Source organism: Giraffa tippelskirchi, chromosome 7, assembly GCF_054371585.1.
Source record: "Giraffa tippelskirchi isolate mGirTip1 chromosome 7, T2T-mGirTip1v1.2.pri, whole genome shotgun sequence".
Taxonomy (NCBI): Eukaryota; Metazoa; Chordata; class Mammalia; order Artiodactyla; family Giraffidae; genus Giraffa; species Giraffa tippelskirchi.
Window position 1 is genome coordinate 1,663,041 of NC_137281.1, and position 25,345 is coordinate 1,688,385.

At 45.6% G+C, this 25,345-nt stretch overlaps 1 protein-coding gene and 1 long non-coding RNA gene across 17 annotated transcripts in view; one reads left to right on the plus strand and one right to left on the minus strand.

Moving 5' to 3' along the window:
- Positions 1-242: 242 nt before the first annotated feature.
- LOC145514475 (uncharacterized) lies at positions 243-1,766 on the minus strand. Its single transcript, XR_014060171.1, has 2 exons — positions 1,677-1,766; positions 243-670 (listed from the first exon to the last, which is right to left on the minus strand). It is a non-coding gene; the product is annotated as an uncharacterized LOC145514475 (long non-coding RNA).
- PEG3 (paternally expressed 3) overlaps positions 800-25,345 on the plus strand; it is a 42,444-nt gene continuing 17,898 nt past the window's right edge. For 4 of the 16 annotated variants that reach the window (XM_081512152.1, XM_081512157.1, XM_081512158.1 and 1 more), the window contains exons 1-4: positions 800-2,585; positions 10,324-10,454; positions 11,587-11,687; positions 24,240-24,315. The gene's annotated coding sequence lies outside the window, so the exon portion shown is untranslated. Of the gene's footprint in view, positions 2,586-10,323; positions 10,455-11,586; positions 11,688-13,115; positions 19,978-20,523; positions 20,729-22,688; positions 22,781-24,239; positions 24,316-25,345 lie in introns of those variants that run through there. The other 12 variants (XM_081512162.1, XM_081512153.1, XM_081512161.1 and 9 more) reach the window with 9 other exon arrangements.

Here is a 25,345-nt window from a genome sequence, read left to right on the forward strand (position 1 = left end):
AATAAACAAGTATCTCTCCTTCTGGACCCTAAGGAACAGGGCAGTAAAGATCGTAAGTGTATTGACAGCAGCAGTACCTTTAGCATTCAGCACACATAGGACATCAGCTCTCTTCAGATCATTACTGATTGAGTGATAAATTAAATGAATTAATAAGTATTAAGCGTGCAAAATGTTAATGTCACTGGTGCTTGCAGCAGCTTATGAACTGACAATCTATGACTCCATGGAGTCTACAGAGGTTCACGTGGTCAACTTTTTATTCTTCTGCAGACACCCCACCCAAAGACACATTTTAACACATACAGGCATCTAGCACAAACCACTGAAGGAGGCAGCTTCAGGGCTCCAGGCACGCCCCCCATTCCTTAGGCAGGTCACACTGACGTCACTGGTTCCTCTTGCTCCCCTTCAAGAGCTCTTAGCTCTAGTTAGCGATAGAGGCAGAGTAGGTTCGGTTACCATGGAAACAACAGCTGGCGTGGGGAAGGAGAAGGCGCCTAAGGAGTGAGCAGAGACTGAAATTTTCAAGCTCAGGAGGCAGCCTGTGTGTGGAATAAAAATACCAGAACAGCACCCAAAAATATCCTCAGTAACTATTTTTGGGGTGACTGAATGAAAACATGGCAACTTGGGCAGCCACCTCCTATCTCTGAGCCTCTTTCTTCATCTGTAAAATAAAAATAATAATTATCCTACTGCAGGGGACATTTCAATTATGATAATGTAAATACAATCCTTAGCACAGGGCTAGGTGGACTTTAAATCAAAGTTTCTCAAGCATAGTCTTCAGTCTGCTTCATAATTGGAGGTATTTATTTATAAATTCCAGGTGCCTTTTTTTTTTCCTTCTTCTTCTCCAGTTCTTTCTAGGATGAATGAAATCATCTTCCCTCTCCACCTTAACACATTGCCTTCTCGCCTTCTCACTAGGGCGCCAGATAAAATATAGAAAATCCAGTATGGGACAATACTAACGCTAAAAAACTGTCATTTATTTAAAATTCAAATTTAACTGGGTTATCCTGTAATTTTACTTGCTATATCATGCAACCCTACTTCGCACACTAGACTACTTTTTAACAAATGAAAATTTGGTTTTATCAGCCGAGCTAGCGGATGGTTCACTTATCAGGAACTCTAACTTTTGGTGCAGCATGCCCTTTTAAGAGCTTCCCAGGTGGCTCAGTCGGCCAAAGCAGGAGTCGCGTGTTCAATCCCTAGGTAGGGAAGATGCCCTGGAGAAGGAAATGGCAACTCACTCCAGTATTCTTGTCTGAGAAATCTCATGGACAGAGGAGCCTGGCAGGCTACAGTCCACGGGGTTGCAAGAGTCAGACACAACTTAGTGACTAACACAACAAAAACGCTTTTACCGACTTCAGCGATCTGAAAACTATTCACTGAGCATTCACTCTGTGCCAAGTACCCTTAGGTGCAGTGGGTACTTGTACTGACAAGTGCCTGCCCTCTCAGAGTTTTCTTTCTGGTCACAGAATCTCGTCCCCAGAACGTAGTGAAATCTATTCAAAATATGACCTCACAGAATTCTAAAACTGAAATGCACTGACAAAAGAGGAACTCATTGTCTAGATCACGATATAAAACTACTGTGTCTGAAAACGCATTTTCCCCACTCGACAGCGGACGTTTGGGTAGAGCCAACGGATACCTACACTCGCCCGCGGCCCTCCCTCTGCTTCTGGGCCTGTGAGAGCTCCTTGAGGGCAGGGCCCGTCTCGCTTTCCGGGCGGTTTCCCAGGCGCCCTTGCGCTGCGCCCCGCACGGCGCGCCTGCGCACTAAGTATCGACTCGTTGACCCGGGCAACGCCTGTTCCCGGGCCGCTTGCCGGTTCTCCTCAGGGACCCGGCCTCGGCTTAGAGACCTGAGACTCTAAAGCCGCAGTAAATGGAGGGCATGACTCGTCTGTCTGTTCTCTACCGAGGGATCGGGCGACTAGTCCACACCGGTGCGAGAACAGCGGAAAGTCCTACGCCCCGGCGTGGGCCCAAAGGCAAAGGCGGTCCGGGTCGCAGGCGCGCGGGCTCTCAGGGTCCTGGCACCATCTTGAGCCGTCGCGGGAGGCGATCCTTCCCCGTCCTGGCCGTTCGGGGCTGCGAGGTCGGTGGGCTCGGGTCGTGGAGGCCCTCGGGACGTCGATTTTCCCTCCCTTGCGGAGACTCTCCGGGCGTCCTCCTCAGGCCTCGCGCTGGACTCAGGCCGTCGGGAATGAGGCGTTCCGCGGTGGCCGCACAACCTCGGTTCCCATTGCCTCTCCGCGCTGCGGGGCTGCTTCTCGGCCGGGGACACCAAAGACCTCCAGCCTCGCCGCCAGGTTTCTTAAAACAGCGAGAAACCTTCCAGGAAGAGCTCCTGAGGTCCGGGGCCTGCTCCCTACCTCTGTTCCACCCCCGTGTTTTCTCTGAATTTGGGCTTTCCCGTGACTACCACTGACTTGAATAGAGGAAGCTTTGAGTCTGGGAAACTGCCTTCGATTAGCAATCGGTTGTCGGAACAGCCAGCCTCTTGTCTTTTAAACAGCTTTCTTGAGACATAAATTTACGTACCTTAAAACTTACCCACTGTAAGTGTTCAACTTTTTTTCTTTTTTTTAAAGCACAATTAAGGAGTTGTGCCGGGCTTCCCTGGTGGTTCAGCTGGTAAAGAATCCGCCTGCAAAGCGGGAGACCTGGTCGATCCCTAGGTTGGGAAGATCCCCTGGAGAAGGGAAAGGCTACCCACTCCAGTATTCTGGCCTGGATAATTCCATGGACTGTATAGTCCATGGGATCGCAAAGACCTGGACACGACTGAGCGACTTTCACTTCACTAAGGAGTTTTGCAGGCCCCGCTGCAAGGCCGCTTTAGAACATTTCCATCACCCCTCAAAATTCAGTCCCGCCCATTTGCAGCCAGAGGTGGCTCCTACCACTGAGGAACCATGAGTTTACTTTGTCTCTTTAGATTTCCCTTTTTTGGAAGTTTCATGAAAATGAAATGGTACCGTATGTGGTATTTTGCGGCTGGCTTCTTAAATTTAGCATAAGGCTTTTGAAGTCTCTTTATCAAGAGTTGGGAAGTCAGATGGTTTTGGTTCAGAACTGCTCTGCTGGCAGTTTAGATAATTTGGGAAGACAGCTGACTGGGCACTATAGGAATGCCGTTGCCCCATAACCCCTGCCGTAAGCTTGGCTCAGTTTTTCCAATTTCTGTTTTCCCTGGGTCGAACATGTTTGATAAGGATTTTGAGATTTATTACCATGGAATGGTAGGGAGTCTCTTAAGGATGCTGACTTTGCTGCCTGACTTGGCTTTGGGGCCGGCTCTTCTAACTTGTTAGTTGTGAGACTTTAAACAGCCATTTAGTCTCTGGTTCTCAGTTTGCAGGAAATAATCGTTCCTACATTAGATGAATTACTGCGTAGAAAGTCTTACAATAGTGCCCTGACACACACTCCAGCTGAAAATGTTAACTCTCCTTATCTTAACAGGGATTCCTTTCCAGGGGAGAGAGGGTGGTGAGTCAATGGATGGGTGCTATTGCAACCTGTTCAGCTAGGGTATAACATTGGTTGAGAAGCCTTTTTGTTTTTTTAACTTTTTATTTTCTACTGGAGTATAGTTGATTAACAATGTTGTGTTAGGTTTAGGTGTACAGCAGAGTGATTCAGTTATCCAGATACATGTACCTATTCTTTTTCAAATTCTTTTCTCATTTAGATTGTTACATGGTAATGAGCAGAGTTCCCTATGCTCTGCAGTAGGTCCTTGTTGATTATCCATTTTAAATATAGTAATATGTAGATGTTAATCCCAAACTCCCTAACTATCCCCGACCCCCCACACTTTCCTACTGGTAACCATAAGTTCCTTCTCTGTGTCTGTTTTGTAGATAAGTTTGTTTGTAATTTTATTTTATTTTTTAGATTCCACATACAAGCGATAGATGGTATTTTTCTTTCTCTGAGTTACTTCCCTCAGTATGACAATCTCTAGGTCCATCCATGTTGTTGCAAGTGACATTTTATTTTTTAATGGCTGAGTGATATTCCATTGTATATATGCATCACATTCTCTCCATCCATTTACTTCTGGGTGGACATTTAGGTTGCTTCCATGTCTTAGCTGTTGTAAACAGTGCTGCAGTGAACGTTGGGGGTGCTGGGGGTGCATGTAGCCTTTTGGACCATGTTTTTCTCCAGATATATGCTGAGGAGTGGGATTGTAGGATCATATGGTAGCTCTGTTTTTAGTTGTTAAAGAAATCTCTATGCTGTTCTCCTTAGTGGCCGCACCAGTTTACATTCCTACCAACAGTGTAGGAGGGCACCCTTCTTTCCACACCCTCAAATCAATTTGTGGCACATAATTATTTGCTCCGTGGGAGTCGGTAGTGGTAGTGAAAGTCGCTCAGTTGTGGCTGACTCTTTGCAACCCCATAGATTGTAGCCTGCCAGGCTCTTCTCTCCATGGAATTCTCCAGGCAAGAATGCTGAAGTGGATTGCCATGCTCTTCTCCAGGGGATCTTCCCGACCCAGGGATCAAACCCTGGTCTCCTGCATTGCAGGCAGATTCTTTACCGTACGGGTCACCAGGGAAGCCGTGGGAGTCTGTAGGAAGCTTCTATATACTTCCCCCCCAAGATTATTTTGATAGTTTTGGTACTTTTTATTTTCTCAGGAAAGTGTGCATTTCCTCAATATTTGCAGACCAGGTTAAAATTAAATGGTGTGTTGAGAGTGTAGTCTCTGAAGACAGAAGCAGGGGTTAGAGGCCTGAGCTCTAATCAACTTGGGCAATGTGCTTAACCTCCTGAGTCTCCAATTCATCTACAGAATTGGATAACAATGGTACCCTGCTTTCCCTGGTTGAGGATTACATGGAAATCTTGTAGTTAGCAAAGCACCTGGAATCGTAGGGAAAGTTCTGTAACTGTCAGCTGCTGTTATTTTCATTATGCAGAGTTCTTTCCAATTAAAACAGCTTAGGGATTGTAAACCTTTATGAACCAGTCATTAAAAGGAACTGGGACGTCCTCCACTGTTTTCGAGGCCTTGGAACGTGTTATGGAACACAGAAATTTGTTCCTTGAAAGTTTGGAAGGAAGTTTCCATTCCTACCCCTGTCACCCTTTAAAGCCATGCTTTTTCTTCCTTTGAGGGAGTGCTTTTTATATACTCCCCCTTCATTTTTCACTAAGAGTTTTAAATTTAATACCAAAAAGAATGAGGGTCCATAAATCTTTTCTGTTAAGGGCCAAATAGTAAATATTTCAGGCTTTGTGGGATATGTGGTATCTTTCAGAATTACTTAGCTGAGCCACTGCAGTGTGAAAGCAGCCATAGAGAGTATGTAAACATGGATGTGGCTGTGTCCAATAAAACTGTATTTATGAACATTGAAATTTGGATTTCATACCATTTTCATGTGTCACAAAGTATTATTTTGAATTTTTTTCCAATCAATTAACCACTTTTTCATTCAACTATTTTGTGTCCAAATTTGGCCTGACGTAATGAATAGTGGTATGATATGAAGTAAGAAAGACTTGGTTCTGATTTGTATTAATTGGGTGTATTTGGGCAAGCTAACCAGCTCTCTTAAGCCTCGTGTTCCTCATCTTGCAAATAGGTATTCTGCTAACATATGTGCCTCCTCAGGTTGTTAGGCTGATACAATACATACTGTATTATGCATAATGCTGGGCATCTCGTGAATCACATACTAGCTCTATCATGTTATTTTCTGAGAATCCATCAAATGGAATATGTGCTAGAGGGTGGAGCTAGATGACCTGGGTTTCAATCCTGGCTTTTTATTAGCTGTGTGACTTTGAGCTGGTCACCGTTGTTAACCTCTGTGCTTAACTAATCCCTAAGATAGGGCTATAATATAATAGTACCTACTTCAGACAATTGTCTTGAATACTAAGTAAGCTAACACTTAATGAAACACTTAGAAAAATTTATGACACATATAAATTCTCAGTTAATATTAGCTGTTACTATTTCACAATAAGATATATTTGGGGTTAAAAACTCCTGTGCTGTATTGTTAAAATGAAAGACTTTTGCCTCTTTCCCCTAAAATGGTACAATTTATAAAGTATAGGATTTGTTCCTTGGAAGTGAGAAGAAAGTTGCTGGTAAATGGCCAGGGCTTAGGGCACTTTCTGAAGAAAGTGCTCCCTTGATACTTGCCAAGTTTTTATTATCTGCCTTCCTCTCAAGAATGATTATGGCTTTCAAATTTCATAGCACAGAAGTGTATTCGGTGGTGAGCGCTTGGGTGTCTAGCAGATCTGGATTTGATTCCTGACTCTACTGTCTACTAGCATGTGACCTGGGACAAGCTACCCACCTCCCATAGCTCACTTCTGATCTATGAAACTTGGATAATAATAGTATCTATTTCATAGAGTTGCTGTAAAGATTAAATGTACTAATGCATATAAAGTGCTTGGTGCCAGGCCTTGCCTGTTGTAAAAGTTTAATAAATGACAGCTATTACTTTTGTTGTCCTCCAGGGCACTCTTATTAAAGTCAGACCCATTTGAGATGGAAAACCACTTGCTAGGTTTTTTAATGGGCAGCCTTCTCTCTCACTCTAGGTTTGGAATGTTTAATAATATTGTAGGAATTTTTTGTTCTTAGGAGATTGCCCTTATGAACCTGTTAGCCATCAGTTTATGTTTCTCAACAAGGGGGCCATTTCTTGAAGATTCTCACTTTATTTGCATGGAATTGTGTTGGGAAGTAGAAAGCACTGTAGACAGAAAGTCCTAGGTTTGACTCTTGACTCTCTCAACCAGATTATGCACTTGAGTAAATGATATCCTCTCTGAGCTGCGGATTTCCCATCTATAAAACAAGTATATTAGTCCTAGTTTCATTAAGATTATTGGGAGCACTCACCCAGATTCAGTTCAGTTCAGTTCAGTCGCTTAGTCGTGTCCGACTCTTTGCGACCCCATGAATCACAGCACGCCAGGCCTCCCTGTCCATCACCAACTCCCGGAGTCTACCCAAACCCATGTCCATCGAGTCGGTGATGCCATCCAACCATCTCATCCTCTGTCATCCTCTTCTCCCCCTGCCCCCAATCCTTCCCAGCATTAGGATCTTTTCCAGTGAGTCAACTCTTCCCATGAGGTGGCCAAAGTATTGGAGTTTCAGCTTCAACATCAGTCCTTCCAATGAACACCCAGGACTGATCTCCTTTAGGATGGACTGGTTGGATTTCCTTGCAGTCCAAGGGACTTTCAAGAGTCTTCTCCAACACCACAGTTCGAAAGCATCAGTTCTTCTGCGCTCAGCTTTATTCACAGTCCAACTCTCACATCCGTACATGACTACTGGAAAAACCATAGCCTTGACTAGACAGACCTTGGTTGGCAAAGTAATGTCTCTGCTTTTAAATATGCTGTCTAGGTTGGTCATAACTTTCCTTCCAAGGAGTAAGCGTCTTTTAATTTCATGGCTGCAGTCACCATCTGCAGTGATTTTGGAGCCCAAAAAAATAAAGTCTGACGCTGTTTCCACTGTTTCCCCATCTATTTCCCATGAAGTGATGGGACCAGATGCCATGATCTTAGTTTTCTGAATGTTAAGTTTAAGCCAACTTTTTCACTCTCTTTCACTTTCATCAAGAGGCTCTTTAGTTCTTCTTCGCTTTCTGCCATAAGGGTGGTGTCATTTGCATATCTGAGGTTATTGATATTTCTCCTGGCAGTCTTGATTCCAGCTTGTGTTTGTTCCAGCGCAGCGTTTCTCATGGTGTACTCTGCATATAAGTTAAATAAGCAGGGTGACAATATACAGCCTTGACAGACTCCTTTTCCTATTTGGGACCAGTCTGTTGTTCCATGTCCAGTTCTAACTGTTGCTTCCTGACCTGCATACAGGTTTCTCAAGAGACAGACCAGATGGTCTGGTATTCCCATCTCTTTCAGAATTTTCCACAGTTTATTGTGATCCACACAGTCAAAGGCTTTGGCATAGTCAATAAAGCAGATACATATTTTTAAATAACAGTTTCATCTAGATGTAATTAATTCACTACCATACAGTTCACCCACTTCACTGGTGTTGAATACATTCAGAATTGTGCAACTATAATCAAAATCAATTTTAAAACATTTTCATTACCCTAAAAAGGAACCCTCACTCTTCATTCCCCTCTGCCCTAGCCCTAGGCAATTGTTAAACTACTTTCTGTCTGTCTGTGCCTATTCTGGACATTGCATATAAATGGAATCATATGATATTGTGGGCCTTTATGACTGTTTCCTTCCACTTAGCATAATGTTTTCAAAGTTCATCAATGCTGTAGCATGTATCAGTACTTCATTTTTTATTGCCTAATACTCGTATATGGATATACCACTTTTTATTTATCCACTTATCAAACAGTGGGTCCATAAAATGATGGGCAGTTGAGTTATTTCCACTTTTTGAAGTGGAAACTTCAGTATCACTCTTGTTATACTGCTGCTGTGAACATTCATGTATGAGTTTTTATGTGAATATATGTTTTCATTTCATCCAGAAAAGGAATTTCTGGGTCTTATGGTAACTGTTGGACCTTTTAAGGAACTGCCAGACTGTTTTCCAAGCAGCACCCCGATTATTTTTAAAGAACTTGACTCCTGAAACTTGACATAGAGCAAATGCCTCATACAAGATACCATTTTGTTGTAAACAATTTGTTCTTGAAGGCCGCTCTTCTACTTTAGCTGAATAAACTGGCAAGCCTTCTGTCTTTTTAAATGCTCTGGAACAATGTGTACGAACGAAGAATAATTTGCTCCTTGAGCATTTGAAGGACAGTTCCAGTCAAACTGAGATTTCAGATAATTTTTGCTTCCCTAGAAAGTGATGCACTCCCTTAAGGTTTTCCAATTTGTTAGCATAAAATTATATAAAATTATATTAGCATGGCGGTTGATAGTCTGACTCTGCAGTCATTTGCTGGGTTTGGAAGTTGGAATAAGACTCCATGACCTTCAGTTGGCTTACATGTAAAACAGGTCATGAGGTCATGTATATCTCAATAAGGAGGAGCTGAAATACATATTATAATGTATGTATTTGCTGTATCCTGCATACAAGAAGTGCTAAATAAATATTAGTTTTTAATCTCATAGAGACTGTGAGCTTGAAAATCGTTATGCTAGGCTATTAAAATGTTGTAGAGAGTCTTGTTCAGTTGCTCAGTCATGTCCAACTCTTTCCGACCCCATGGACTATACAGCACACCGGGCTTCCCTGTCCTTCACTGTCTCCCAGCGTTTGCTCAAAGTTGTGTCCACTGAGTTGGCGATGCCATCCAGCTATCTCATCCTCTGCCACCCCTTCTCGTGTTGCCTTTAGTCTTACCCAGACATCAGGGTCTTTTCCAATGAGTCAGCTCTTCACATAGAAATTATGAAGTAGAGAGTCTTAGCACATAGGAATTCTTTGTAAGAAGATTTCCTCTAGTTTTTTTCCTATTCTTTTGGTAGTCAGTTTTAGTAATTCTTATTTTCCTTGACTGGAGAAGGAAATAGAAAACCACTCCGGTATTCTTGCCTAGAGAATCCCGCGGACAGAGGAGCCTGGTGGGCTGCTGTGCATAGGGTTGCACAGAGTCGGACACTACTGAAGCGACTTAGCATGCATGAATGCATGCATTGGAGAAGGAAATAGCAACCCACTCCCGTATTCTTGCCTGGAGAATCCCAGGGACAGAGGAGCCTGGTGGGCTGCCGTCTATGGGGTCACACAGAGTCGGACACGGCTGAAGCAACCTAGCAGCAGAAGCATTTTCCTTGACAGTGTTCATTTTCATTAAAATTTTCATATCATGTGTCTAAAACCTTGGTTAATATTAATGTTTGCTTTACCTTTTAATAGGTAATTTATTTGTGTGGCTCAAAATTCAAAAAGGAGAAAGGGTATACAGTGAAAATTTCCTTCCCACGTCCCTTCTCTCAGCACCAGTTTTCCTCCCTGTAGATAACCAGCGTCACTAGTTTTGTCTGTTTTCTTTCCAAAGCTATTTCATGTATGTTGAAGCAAATATGTATATATTGTTTGCCTCTTTGTTTAACAAATGAAGCATATCGTATTCAGTGTTCAGCACCTTGACTTTCACTTAACAGTATATCTTGGAGATCATTCCATAAGGTATTTCTCATCTCTTTTTTTTATGGCTATGGAAGTTTCTATTATTTGAAATATGTAGAATTTATAAAGTGTTTCTCTAATCTCCAGCTGTTTTTCTGCTTTCTGTTCATGTTTTACTTTTATCTCAATGATGGTCTTTTTCCTGTTCTCTTCAGATTTATTTTGGTGGGCCTTTGGCAAAATGAACCAGATAAGAGTGTGTGTTCTCCCCTGGCCTGACAACCTGCATTGTGGAAGCCAGATCACCTCTCCAAAACATTCTCATCACATCCTGAGGTGTTGACATGTGAGTAGGTGTGGAAATCATGCCACTTTTTGGGAGACTTGAGTGAGATTCGAGTGCTGGCTGGTCACCCTGGGGGGAATTTTTGTGGCAAGCTAGAGATTGTGATCGTCAGCGATCTCCAGTCCTGAAGTGGTCTATAAGGCCTGGCAAGGTCTGATGTCTGTCTCCCTCCTTTGTCTTAAGCCAGTCTGTATTCTAGCTACATGGTTCTCCATACTCCTCGCTGCCTCCTAACCTTTGTACATGCTGTTTATTAGACATGGAGTGTTTTTCCTCAGCACCTGGTCCAGGTCAGACTCCCTCATACACATGCTTATAGCACAGTGTGTCGCCATCACATGTCCTGCTTGTCATTCATCTTGTTTATGTGGCTGTTTATAATTGTTTCGTGTCATTCGTGAACCATAACCCCAATGAAAGCAGAAACTGCATCTCTTTTAACATTTTATCCCTAGTGTCTGGATGTGTTTGATAATACCTGTTTATTCAGTGGTTGAATAAATGAGTGTCTACCATTTTTCCAGTTCAGGATTAGAGCTTTCTGCCTGGCAAACCAATATGAGAAAAAAGTATGTGAATAACCTTTTATTTTTTAAATAAGTATTTTTGTTTGGCATGTGATAACTTGACTCTGAGTGCTTGTGGTTCCTGTGAGAGAAGGCGCCTGGTGCCCTCTTGGATAGGGGTGTATGAGCAGAACTGTGGATAGGCGAGCCTTCCTGGCCTACAGGAACTCTCATAATTCTGAACCTTAACACCGTCAGCCAGATTTGACACTGAATTTTTCTCTGCTAACATCAGATTTGTGACAGGGTTCTCCTTTGCCTGTCTTTAATCTTATGTGTAGTTAACTGTTTAATATTTGAATTTAGAAGCAGTTTTTGTGATAGAGTTGGTTGCCTTTATGTGACTATTTGGTTTTCTGTTGTCTTGAAATTCCTAGAGGGGGTTAAAAAAATTAAGTTCACTCTCAAAGAAAATTGGTTAGATTTTCATTATTGAGGAACTGTATACAAATTTGTATACTAAGATAATTACCTATCCAGCATTGAATATGCAAGAGTACTAAATATATACATATTTGCAAGAGTACTGAATACTGAAGAACACATTTTTGAATTGATTTTTATAGAGTACAGTGTTCACTTCACAGCCCCGTGTGGAAAACTTCCAGAGTCAGACCTCTAGCCGACCTCTCCAGAGTACCTAGTCAACATCTGGACTTGCTTGAGGGTAAGCATTTCAAGTGTAACACATCAAAAAGAGAGCTCTGGATTTTCTGCTCTTCCCCTGCCCAAACCTGTGACTCAACGACTCACTAAATAACACTTCCATCTACCCAGCTGCTCAAACCAAAAATATAGGAATCATTTACGATGCTTTTTTCCTTTGCCACAAATACACAAATTATCAGCAGGGTTTGTCTATTTTGTCTCCAAAACATCTGTTGTATTTGTCCACTTCTCCATATCTGCACTGCCATCCTGCTGGTTCAGAGCACCATCTTCCTGCCTAGACAGCTGCCTCCTAACTGGTCTACGGGCCTCCTCTCTTTTCAGTCCCCTAGTTCTCCACCCAGCAACATGAAACGTCTTTCAGTGGGTTATGTCAGACCTATTTAAACATCTTTAATGACTCCATATCACCTTTTGGATCAAATCCAAGATCTTTACCCTGGCCTCCAGTTCCTAAAGAACTGGCTTTTGCACACCTGTAAGCCTCATTTTACGCCCCTCTACTCCCTTCTTGCTATCCTCCAGGCATTCGGATGTCTGTTCTATTTTTTTTTCCTTTTTAGTCTTTGTATATTGCTATTTTATCTGTCTAGAATATTCTTCCCCTTGCTCTTCCCAGGGCTAGCCCTTTCTCACAGTTCAGTTTTAGCTTTTCTTCCTCAGAGAAACCTTCCCTGACTGCTCTATTTAACCGCCATACAAACACCTACCCACCTCTGCACATCATTGCAGCTGCTTGTTTTTTTCTTCAGACTCCTCACTGCAATTTTTAAAGGTTTATTTTGTCAACCTTATGTATCTTGCCAGCTAGACTGAAGCTTACAGACATATCTATCAAATAAATGACTTAGGGCAGGGGCCATTTCGAATGTAATTGCAGTGAGCTAGAACCTGGCCTAGCAGTGAGCTAGAACCTGGCCTAGCACTGGTCCTTATATATATATATTTGTTAAAGAATGGATGAGTAAGCATTCATTGGGAGACTTAACCATGTACTAAACTCTATGCAAATCCATGGGATCATAATACCCAGATCGCCTAATCTGTTACAAGATTTATTGCAGACCAGGGGTTGTCAAACTGTTTTTCTTAAGACCCATTTACACTCTTGAAAATGATTGAGGACTTCAAAGAATTTCTGTTTATGTGGATTACACCTATCAATATATATAGTTTTAGAAATTAAAAATTTAAATGTATATTAATTAACTTAAAATAGGTAGTAAGTTTATTATATGTTAATATAAGCAACCTTTTTAAAATTAAATGTTAATAATTCCCAAAGCAAAAGACTACTGAGAAGAGTGGCATTGTTTTCCATCTTTACAAATCTCTTTAAAAACTGGATTGAATGACAACAGCTAGATTCTTAACTGCTTCAGCCTTCACTCGGTCGAGATACCACCTGTCATACAGCCGCAGGAAAACCCCATTGTACGCTTGGGAAAGAAGTGAGAACTGCTGTAGATAATTTAGAAAATAGTATTTTGGAGATTTCCCTGGCGGTTCAGTGTTTCCAATGCAAAGGGTGTGGGTTCAATCTCTGGTTGGGGAACTAAGATCCCACCTGCCAGGCAGTGTGGCCCCCCCAACCAAAAAAAGGGTAATATTTTTGACTTAGACGGTGCTGTGAGTGCTACATTCACACTTCAACCTCTTTTTCATATAACTTACAGTGATCTAGAAGTGTATGACATTTATATGGATCAAAAACTGAACAGAAAATCAAGGATCTGTGGGGTTGAAGAGCTGAACCTGTTGGACTTCTGATCTTTAAACAGGCAGAGGTGGCTGACAATTTGCCTGCTGTGGAGTAACAAGGTCCAGGAGCCCTCCATGCTGTGTAGTAACAGGGTCCAGGAGCACTCCATGCTGTGGAGTAACAGGGTCCAGGAGCACTCCATGCTGTGGAGTAACAGGGTCCAGGAGCACTCCATGCATATTGAGGTCCCAGGCTCATTGTGTCAAACAGAGGCTGGGGTGAGATTCTCCTGACATGAAATGAGACTGAAAAAAAGCCAATAACAGTTACTTAGGGCTTCAGCTTATATGAAGAGCAGTGGCCGGAGTGAAAGCATGGCCATGTAGGATGGACCCAGCCTGAGCTTAAATTTTGCTCAGTGACTAACATACCCCTTTATCACATGGCACAGAGCCCCCGTTTGACTTGTCTCAGGACTAAGTTTCTCAGAGCAAAGAAGACACAACCAAAAAAAAAAGAGAAAAAAGCTAGATATGGAGGGAAGAGACAGGTGGGGTCAGGGGTGATAGCTAAGTGTTCTAAGAAACACTTAGAAACTAAAATTACAAAGCACTGAGCTAAACACAGGAAAACTTACAGTAAGCAAGACAACAAAATCAGCTGTCAGGATGAATTCATTCCTGATAAAATGCAATTCTAATAATTTCAGTGTAATTTTAAGATTCTTGAAAGATACAGAATAGTATTCATAAAATGTTCATCCATTTGAGAAAGGTGGATATAAAAAAGTACTGATTAAAAATCTTACACATGAAAAAAAAATGGCCACTGTAAAACACATCAAGGTAAACACCATATTGGATGCAGTTCAAAAGAGGAGTTACTCAGAAAGCAACCCAGAAAAGTATATGAAAAATAGAGAATGTAAACAAAGGACAGACTAAGAAGGGCGAATATACTCTAATAGGTTGAGAAGAGAATAAAGATGAAATGGCAGAAAAGCTATATTGGCCAAGATAGACTGGCCAAGAATTCTGCAGAATGGCAGAAAGACCTTCATTGGTCACACAAGTCCTGAGCAGGAGAAACAAAAATAAATCCACATGTAACACCTTTTGAAAAGCCACAGAGGAAAAAAACCAATGCTATTAGAAACATTTAGATCATAGCAAACCTCATCAGCAATGTTAGATGTTGAAGACAATAGAATAGTATCTTCAAAACAAGAGAAGAGAAGGGTCACTTTAGAATTCCATACCTAAGTAAACTGTCATTCAAAAAATATCTTAAAGCCATTTTTAGAAACACAAATAGACTGCCCCTTACACTAAAAGGCTTATTTAAGGATTTATTACAATGAGGGAAAAAAAGAACCTAGAGAGGAGTAAAATTCAAGAAATGAGAATAAATCATCAATAAACATAATTAATCATTGACTGCAAAAATTGTGCTTTGGGTTTGTTTTAAAAATATGTAGCTAAAATTCTAGACAATAACCAGGAAAGTGGGAATAAGAAATTCAATGAATTGCTAAGGCATGTCAGGTTCCTTTATTATTTTATACTCTGTTTAAAAAAATAAGTACTTGTATATAATTAGGAATTTAAAGATAGACAATAAAATAACAAATATAATTGAAAGCTTTCAAATTAGCAAAGGGAAAAAAAGTAAACTTAGTCAACTCAGTAGAAGGCAAGAAAGGAGAAAATAAGAAACAAAGGAAAAGGCACATTTAACAAGCAAGTATATCAGAAATATAAAATGTGAACAGATTAATTCCCCTGTTAAAGGCAGACTTCAAGATTAATTTCTTTGATATCTGATTTAGAGGAAATCATGAGCTTGTTCCTACCTAAAAACATGGCCTTGAAATACATAAAGCAAAACCTAAAAAGAATTACCAGGAGCGGTGAATGAAGCCATAGGCTAATGGGAGACTTTTTTAAAAAATAATTATTTAGAACTGATATATCAAGCAGACAGAAAATTAATAAGAATATTGAAAATGTAAACACAGAACTTGATCCTATGGACATAAACAGAAATTGGTACCTGATAATTAGAGAACGCTTATTCTTTTCTAATACACTGAACAATTAAAAATTGATTACATCCTAAGATCACAAAAGAAATTTTAACAAATATCAAATAACATAGGCCATATCATTTGGCTATAGTGCAGTTAAATTGGAAAGCTATAATCAAAACACTTTTAAAGAACTTGAAAACCTAAATACGTTCCTTAGTGTGACTAAGAGGAAATCTATTTGCAGCAATGGAATATACTACCAAACAACAGTGAAATGTATGGAATGCGGTTCAAGTGGTACTTGAATGTAATAGCTTTAAATGTACCTGTTAAAAATTAAGAAAGATTAAAGGTAAATGAGTTAAATGTGCAACTCAAGATGCTAGGAAAAGAAACTCAAATAAAGAGAAAAAAGGAAATAATAAAATAGAGAACAGAAATTAAATGTAAAAGAAGAATAAGAGGACTTATAAGTAACTTTACTTTATAAGTAAAGTTTTGTTAGAAAATATAAATGACCTAAATTGACTCAAGATAAAGCAAAAATATAGTACAAAACTAAGGAAACCAAGTAAAAAATATTTCATGCAAAAAGACATCAGATTTAATTTTATAGTGAATTATGTTAAACTTTCAAAAATGAGAAACTCAATTTTGTATGATCTGTTGTAGAGAATATAAGCAGGAAGAAAATCCAAATAATATTATAAGGCTAGTATAACCTTGATACCAAAATGAAACAAGTATAGTAGAATAAGAACTTAGGTGCAAAAACCAAAAGTAAAATATAACTCAGTAGTATCCTGCTGCATGTGTATATAAATCAGACCCTCATTATCATGATCAAGTAGGGGTTACAAATGCCACATGTTTCAACATCAGAAAATTTGCCTTAATTCTCCACATTAACAGATTATATAACATAATCTCCCCAATAGATAACAGAAAAGTCATTACATAAAAATTAAATGTATTCACGATAAAATTTTTAGAAAACTAGAACTAAAGAGATTTCCTTAATCTCCAACAAAGAGGCTTTGCAAACAAGCTTACTGTGGACATTTTTACTTGATAGTAAAAGATAAGTATCCCCTTTCAAGTCTAGAACAAGATTTATTCCATATTTCCCCAGAGGTCCTAGAGAATGCATTATGATAGAAATGAGATGTAATTGTCAATAAAAATCTAAAAATTGTCATAAATAAACAGGTTAACATTTTTAAAGTGTCCAGGAAAATCTGAGAGAAACTATTAGAACTTAGAATGAGAGATCAGCAAATTCACTGGATTAAAAAAAAAAATCAACATATAAAAAGCCATAGCAGATAATTCTCAAAAACCATAATCCAAGACAAATCAAGAGAAACTGTTAGACAAACTCAAATTGAGACTTTCTACAAAATACCTGACCACTACTCCTCAAAACTGCTAGTCATGAAAAACAAGGAGATACCGAGGAGCTGTCTAAGCCTGGAGTTGTCTAAGGACACATAACTAAATGTAATGTGTTCTGGATGGGATCCTGGGACAGAAGGAAGACATGGCAAATCTGTAGTATAATTACTAGCTTTGTACTAGTGGTAATTTCTTCATTTGACCACGTACCAAAGTTAGGTAAGATGTTAACATCAGGGGAGACTGAGTAAGAAATGTTTACACTATCTTTGCAATTTTTCTGTAAATATGAAATTATTTTTAAAAAGCTATATCACTGTTTTAACTCAAAAATAACCTGTTAGGTAAGTAATAGGGAAAAAGACCTCCTAAAGTCAACCAAGATCTTTATGGGAAAAAATTACATTGTACTGTTGTTGGCTGTAGAAGACATGAATAAACAGGTAGCACAGATCGTAGGCAAAGATGAGATGTCGTGATAAAATGTTTTTGGTTCTCTTTAAATTTTTTTGTGGATTCAGTAAAATGTCAAGGGCTAAGAATAGCCAAAGACACTTTTGAAAAACAAGGTAGGGCAATTGTCCTTTAAGATATCAAGATATTGTAAAGCTCCAATAATTAATGCACACAGATAAACAGATGGACCAATGGGGCAGACTAGAGTTTAGGACAGGTCCACTCATACAGAAACATGATGTATGTCAGGAGAAAAAATAGATCCATACCACAGAACATATATAAAACTAAACCTAAAAAAACTAAAACTTAAGGGTATTGTATCTTTATGACTTCAGCTTGGAGAGGGATTTCTTAAGGTATAAAAAGCAGAAATCTGAGAGAAAAGATTATTAAATTTTACCGCACAAATATTTAACATTCTTCCGTGACAAAAGATATTGATGCCTTTTCTTTTAACTTTGTTCATGGTATGGATTTTAGACATATTGAAGTGTGATTGGGGTCAAGAATGGGGGTAATTCAAGCTGCAACGTGATGTCTTATTTATGCTTAAAGAAGATGCTATCTAGAAAATACTAGAGGGAAGGGTTTGAAGTCAAAGCAGGGAGTCAAGTGAATAGGCTAATACCTAGGGGGTAATGATTAGGACTATCATGCAGAGCACAAAGGGGACAAACTTGGAGTGTATCTTGGATGTAGAGCCAGCAGAAGCTGCTGATGAATTGAATGTCGGTGGTAAGGGAACCAGGAACCCAGAACAATTGCAAGATTTTTGGCTACTGCAACTGGTGCTGTTTATAGAAACAGGGAAAAGGGAAATTACTGTTTGTTTTCAGTGTTTTGAGTTGCCCATAAGACATCCTGGTAGAGCACTCAGCTGTTAAGCAGGTAGTTGGGTATATGAGACTGGGCTTCTGTAGAGAGTTCTGTGCCAGAGGGAGCTGTTGGCATGCAGGTGACATTTAAACCATGTGGCTAGGTGAGACTGCTGCCTAGGGAGTAGATGTTGAGGGAGAAGGCTAGTGACTGAGTTCTGAGCATTGGGAACTTGAACAGAGCAGAAGCCAGCTAAGAGAACAGAAGGGGAAAACCAGGGCAGTGTAGTGTCTCTGAAAATAAGATGGTGTGAGTTTTTATTATCATTGTTTTATTGGATGTTGAATGTTACTGAAAGATCAAGTGAGATTAAGAACAAGTTTCCTAGCCACATGGAGACCTGCTGAAATTGACAAGTGGTTTCAGGAGTGTGGAAAGGAGGAAGCCGCCGGTATGGCATGGTAAGGGGAGAGAATGTGCAGTAAGGCTGTTGAATCGGTGACAGAGACCACTCCATCAAGAAGGCTTTTTTGGCGGGTGCCAGAAGGGAGTGCTGAGGAAGAGGAGACGCTCTGAGAACATGTGCTATCTGATGGGAATGAATGATGCGGGATCCAGAGAAAAACCTGTGTTGCAGATAGAGGTCTTTGAGGAGAGAGGGGATGGAGGGGGTCCCTTGAATGTGTTAAATCACCTCCCAGACTCAAACCAGACTTTAAATTCCCCTCCGGGTCAGGAAAAAAACACCTCTGTGGGACGCCGGGCACCTGCAGCGTCCAACAGCTCCCCCAGCGGCTCCTGGCGCGTGTGGCCAGATTTGGAAACCTCTGCCCTAAGCTTAGGACCGCATTCACTCCCAGTGGTCCCTCTAGAATTTCCGTGGATGCTCCTGGGGAGTACGTTTCAAGGGTGCAGAGCAAAGGCGTTTTCATTCACGTTTTCTGTTTATGTGGCACTGCTGGCTGAGCGGAGACTGTTGAAGGCTTGGAGGGTTTCAAACACCGCCTCCCTCGCCCCCTGCCCCAGGTCAGCAGCTTCCCAGTATCCCCAGGAACCACTGATTTATAAAGATTTATACTCACGAAGTGTAAATGTACAATTTCATTTTGGATGAATAGAATAGGATTTTTCTTTATGCTCTTGGGTAACGTACATTTTGTAGTTAATTATATCTCATGAATCTTTCCCTTTAAAGTTCAAGTCTTACATTTTAACTGGCCACATAAAATCGCATGGTATGGCTTTGCCCCAGTACAGTTTGGTGCATCCACAGAGTGCCCTTTTCTCATAAAAAGTGATGCTCGCTGAGCATGCCTGCAGGGACTCGCTCGCACCTCTCCGCTTTATTCCTGGAGAGTGGGGCGGCTGGATCACCCGCACCTCGGGGGGCTCTCTGAGACTCCCTGCGCCCACCGCACGACAGAACGTGTGTTTCTGGAAGGGGAGTCGGGCAGAATGGACTGGAGACGGGCAGGAGCTCGCCCCCATCTTCCTTCCCCGCACTCCCGTGGCCCCTGAGGTGACCGGCTGACAGTTTCTTGCACGCTTCCCCAGAGGTTTAACCGCGTGTGTGTTCACCCTTCACAAACGAACAAGCGGGAATACTTACCGGGTCGTGGCTGCACACCTCGGGCTGACTGACGGTGCAACTGACGGCCGAGTCCTCGGTGGTCGTCCGTCCGGCGAGGCGCCGCCCGCGTTTCCCGCCGCACACAGGTCTCCTCAGGCGGCGGTGCGCCCCGCACGTCAACGGTCCGGCTGGACGGCGGTGGACCAGCCCGGCGGCGGCGCGCACGGCCGCTTGAGGAGAGCGGCCGCTGAACCGCGCGGGTCCGTGCTCTCGGTTTTTCGGTCTTTGGAAGTCGGGTCATGAGTTCTGTCCCGCAGGTCTGTCAGCCATTTGTGCTTTTCTGTGAAGTGCCAGTGTCCTCCCTTTTCGCTCAGTTTTCAGGCGCGGTTTGGTCTTTACCGTGTCGGTTTCCAAGAGTTCTTCGTGTATTAGGGAAGTTAGCCCCGGGTCTTTCGTGTGTCCCAGGCGGAAAAGTCTCGTCTCCCACTTTCACGTTTGGCTTTAACGTCAACATACATGTTTTTGCCCGCCAGCTTTTCACTTTCTTAGACAAATGTGCGGGGTTGTTTTTTTTTTTTTTTTTGGTCTCTTCAGAGGATTTGCATTTGGGAGTCATTGGTAAGGCTTTCTCCGTGTGACCCCCACTTCTTTGTTTGGGGGTCAAACACCCCCCACCCCCCTTCCAGACCCTTCCTCAGGGCCCCTCGCGTTGGCTCCGTTGACGTCAACCTCCTGCCTTCGCGCCAAGCAGTCGCCACGGCAACCGCGGCCCGACGGGCAGGGCTGGGGGTGTGGCGAGGGGCCCTGGGCGCAGAGCACAGCCGCTGATTGGCTGGTGCCCGGCCCCGCCTCTGCGGAGAACCAGACAAGGAGCCGCGGGCCCGGGGCTCGGTGCAGACGCCGGGAGCTGCGGGAGAAAGAGGTTGGAGCAGAGGATCGGACATGTCCACCCTTGGCTGGTGGCGCCGCTGAGCGCCTGGAGCCGTGTGGGGGCACTAGACCTTGCACAGGCTGCGCTGTGGTCGAGCTGTCAGCCCGGGGCAGGGCGGTGCCTTGAGGTCCGGTGAGGTGAGTCCGGCTGCCCCGGCCCGCACCACCGCATCTGGATGGTGCGCCGGGATGGATGCCGCAGAGCCGGGACCCTGGTCAGCGGGCAAGAGCTGCCGCGCTTGCCGCAGCCGCACCATGTTGCGCGGCCAGCTGGAGTCTGGGGTCGGGGCTCCCGTGCCACCTGTCCTGGGCGCAGCGGGTACAGGGACGGCTGATCATCCTGGGCAGGGGGTAGGACGGCCACGGGCTCCGTGCCCCGCAGTCCGCTGGGGTGGGTGCCGGAGCAGTGGCGGCGGTCCCTGACGAGCATGGGAAGTCACAGGGTGCCCCCGTCTTCCTCGGCTCGGTCTGGGAGCTGCAAAGGACACCTCATCCCCCGGGGTCCTAGACTAGCCAGGTCCCCTCCGGCCACCCCTGCATCCTTGCGGGTGTCTGGGGCGGGGCTTGCTTGCCGCAGTGGCGGCGGGAGGAGCTATGGGCGGGACGGAGGGTGGCAGGGCCTGCGGGGTGTGTTCTCCGGGCGGTGACGGGCTGCGGCCCACCCACCCTGGCGCTGTCTTTGAAGCGGCGGCGGTGATGGGCTGCGAGGACGCTGTTCTGATTGGCTGGGGCGAGGCCACGGGCTGTCGCGACAGCGGATCTCAGAAGAGACCGTCCAGTCAAACCCGCCGCCGCGGCGCCATCTTTGATGGGGGCGGCAGAGGCTTGGCCGGCGCGGTCTGGCTGGCCAGCCGCGGGGGCGGGGCTGCGGGTCGCGGTGCCGGAGTCTGTGCTGTGATCGAAGGCTGCGGGAGTCCCCTGTCTCACCCCTTTTTTTGCTGGTCTCGGGTCGGCCGTGGACAGTTGCCGCAGACGCTTGCCGCAGATGCTTGCCGCGATGCGTCACCCCCGACCGGCGTGCGGTCTGCTGACGGGAGGGGGGCTTCTTTTTGATCAGCGGGGGCCACTCTGTCGTCACTAAGGAGCCGTTTGTCCTGAGGAACAGGGTCACGGGCTGTCATTGTGCCCGCTGCCTCTCCTTGGGTGCTCTAGGGTTGCAGAGCATGACTCCTTTCTGGACTGCTTTCACCCTGGGATGTTTCTGGCTCCATGGTTCGGTTGGGACTGTGGGGACTGGGCGGCGGGTGCAGCCTAGCCGCGTTTCACAGGTGCCCTGTTGGCTGGCCGCGGGCCGTCTGTGGGGACTGAGCGCTGCAGAGAGCTGTCAAGCCCTGCCCGCTGTGGCACTGTGTGTGGTGGCCGACAGGGGGCGCCGAGGCTCACTGCGCAGGGGCCATTGTGAATGACGGCGGAGCTGCGGGGGTCGGGCCGAGGGAGGGGCTGCGGAGCCCTGCCTTCCCCTCTGCAGTTTGTTGACAGACAGGCTGAGGCTTATTGTGCAGGCGCTGCCTTAAATAACAGCGAGGCGCGTTTCGGGGCAGGCGGAGGGAGAGGCTGTAGCAGCCTGCCCACTCGAGCGCTGTTCGTTGACTGACAGGGGCACCAAGTCTTACTGCGCAGGTGCCATCTTGAATGACAGTGGGGCTGGCTGCAGGGGGCGGGCTGAGGGCGGGGCTGCAGAGCCCTGCCCTCTCCGGCGCTGTTTGTTGACTGACAGGTGGCGGCCGAGCTTACAGTGCAGGCGCCATCTTGAATGGCAGAGGGGCTGGTCTCAGGGGGCGGGTCGAAGGCGGGGCTGGAGAGCCCTGCCCACTCTAGCACTGTTGACTGACAGGTGGCGCCGAGACTTACTGCGCAGGCGCCACCTTGAATAGCCGCGGGGCTGGCCGCAGGGGGCGGGCCGAGGGCGGGGCTGCAGAGCCCTGCCCACTCTGGCGCTGTTTGTTGACTGACAGGTGGCGGCCGAGGCTTACTGCGCAGGCGCCATCTTGAATGACTGGTTCTACAGGGGCAGCCCGAGGGAGGGGCTGCAGACCCCTACGCACCTAGTGCTCCGGCGTCCGACAGGGGGCGCCAAGGCTTACTGCGCAGGCGTCATGAATGCCCGTGGGGCTGGCCTCGGGGGGCGGGCCGGGAGAGCGGCTGCAGAGCTCTCTGCTCACCTAGAGCTCTGCCGACCGACAGGTGGCGGTGAGGCTTACTGCTCAGGCGCCGTCTTGAATGGCAGGGGGTGGGCTCTGCCTGCTGCGCGTGCACCGTGGTGAGTGACAGCGGGGCTGGGTTAGCGGGCCACCGCCTCTGGTGTCCCAGGAGACCGAGCCCGCCCCGCAGTCTCCGCTGTGCAGGCCCCAGGTGGACCGCTGCTTGCCCCTGCGCCACCTGTCAGCGGCCGCGCGATGGCGCCGTGTTCCCTGGAGGGGGTGGGGGCTGTGGGACAGGGGTCAACTGTGCGCATCCAGGGGTCACGTGGGAAACAGAATCTGAATAGATTGGGGGGAGGGCGGGTTCCTAAACGAGAGGGTGGAGGAGGCTGTGCGTGTGAGATTTGAGGGTGGGAGGTTCTGAGGGTGGCAGGAGGGGACTTGACGGAGGAAAACTCGAGCTCTGGTTGGCCTGGAGCCTGTGCAGTGGCGGAGGTTACGAGGGAGGCGTGGCGTGGGGGGGGCCGTGGGACGGAGGAGGGGCTGGCAGGTGGGCGGGACTGGGAGGCGGGGCGGGGCGGGGTGGCCCCAGCAGGGAGGGGTGATGGGGGGGCGTTGCCAAGTATGTGGTGGGAGGGACCTAATTATACAACCGCTGACAACTGATAGCGTTAATAAAAGCCAGAGGCACAGTCCTGAAGGAGCCTCTCCTACGGGCCTCTGATTGAACACATGCTCCGAGTCACAGTGGGACTTGAAACGTGTAGCGTCGTCCACGGGGATCTTGTTGATAACCTCAAATGTTGTGTAAGGTTAAGTAATGATGCCGTTACCTCATAGAAATGATGATGACTATTATTAAAGTCCTAGTATAAGCTAGTCTCTTCATGCTGCATAGGTGTGCAGCACAGTAAAACTTACGGCATTACGTCACTGGTTATCACATGGCAAAACTAGAGTTTCAGGTCACCTTTCTAAGTGGTGTCTATATCACTGTTCCACAAGGTTTCCATAGAAAAGACCTATAGATGTGCTGTTTTCCAAAATGACATTAGTTGATCTGTAATTGCCATGAACTCTGAGATTGAGTTCTCTGCTTCATTTCTGTAAAATATGTAGAAAATGAATGATGTGAGAATTAACAGAGATGCTGAAAGTAAGGTGCTAAGCACTACAGGCGGCCCGCAATTAGCAATAAATAGTTGCTATCTTCGTAGCCATTTTCCCCTCCAGTTTCTACATGCGATGTGTGTACCTTGAGTTTAGAGGGGTGGCCAGTGCAACAGAGCTAATAAATGGGAAATTGGGGTCTTGAATTTCTCAGCCCCAAGTCCTGTGTTTTTACTATTTCACAGCCAACAGTACAGTGTACACCCCAGGGGGTGAGACTGATGACCCGTCCACCCGGTGGGAGGTAAAGGTGAAACTGTGTGGGGTCATTTCCAGCCTGGGAATTTCAGGATTTGGAAAATAAATTTGAGGTCTCACGTTTTCTTTTCCTTCCCCAGCTCTGTTCTTCTCTTCTCTGAGGTGATCGGCAGGAGGAAGAGGGACTAGGTCCAAACGCCAGGTGTCTGTGTTCAGGTGAGCTGAGTTCCCTTCTCACAGTGCCACGCCACCCTTGGGGTGAGCACATGCTTCCTGAACCTGACACTTCCCTGCTGCACACGTGTTCCATCTGACCACGAGCACCGTTCGTGCTCGCTGAGAATGCACACTCTTCTGAGCAGGTGGGACGGGCTTGGAGACCGCACCCCAGAGTTGCTACCACTCCTGGTGGGACGTGGGGAGCCTGGGGTCCCAGGGGGCCATGGACTGTCCTACTTCTCCTCCCATGGCCCGGCCACCAGTTCAGCCCCCGGTAGTCGAGTTCCTCCCCACGCGGTTGAACACTTGATCCATTGATCTTTCATTGAGGCCAAAGACCCCCACCCCCACCCCTGACTTTTGGCAAGAACACCTGGCGAGTTCCAGCTTTGTTTCAGGCACATTAATTGTGAGGCCGTGCCTTGGTTTTCTCTGCATTTTTATGAAGTAGAAGTAAAGGACTATAAGATAGTCAAAGAGCGGCCCAAACACCTGACGTGGACCAGAGGGGCAGCCCTGTTGGCCTGCAGGCAGCCCTGCTGCGCTGAGGGGGGCCGGCCCCGCCCAGCGCTGAGCTCTGTCTGCGCTTAGTGCTGACGGCACACGCGGTTTGCTGCGCTCATTGTCAGTGTGTCTGAGGACAGCTGAGCTGGAGCCCCGTAAAGCCCTCTGCCTGGTTGGGCGGTGATGCCTCATCCTGACTGGCTGCCCTCATTCGTCTCCTGTCCTGCCCACCCACAGAGCTGATGCCCCCGCCTTGGCCCTACGAGCAGAGTTGGGCTGAGTCCCAACTCTGTGTGCCCCCACCCTCGCCCCCACCCTCTGAATGTGGTCAGACCTTGGCTTTTAAAATGCTGCCCTTGACCACTGCTCGACTCACCCTGGGATTCCTGCTCCAAAGAGAGTGCAGAGGGAGAGGTGGGGGCCTGGTAACTAGGGTAGGGGAGAGCCCACCTCCAGGCCAGGAAACCACACTGACGGGTTCCCTCGTGGCCAGAGTTCAGTGAGGCAGAGGGGACGGCAGGCG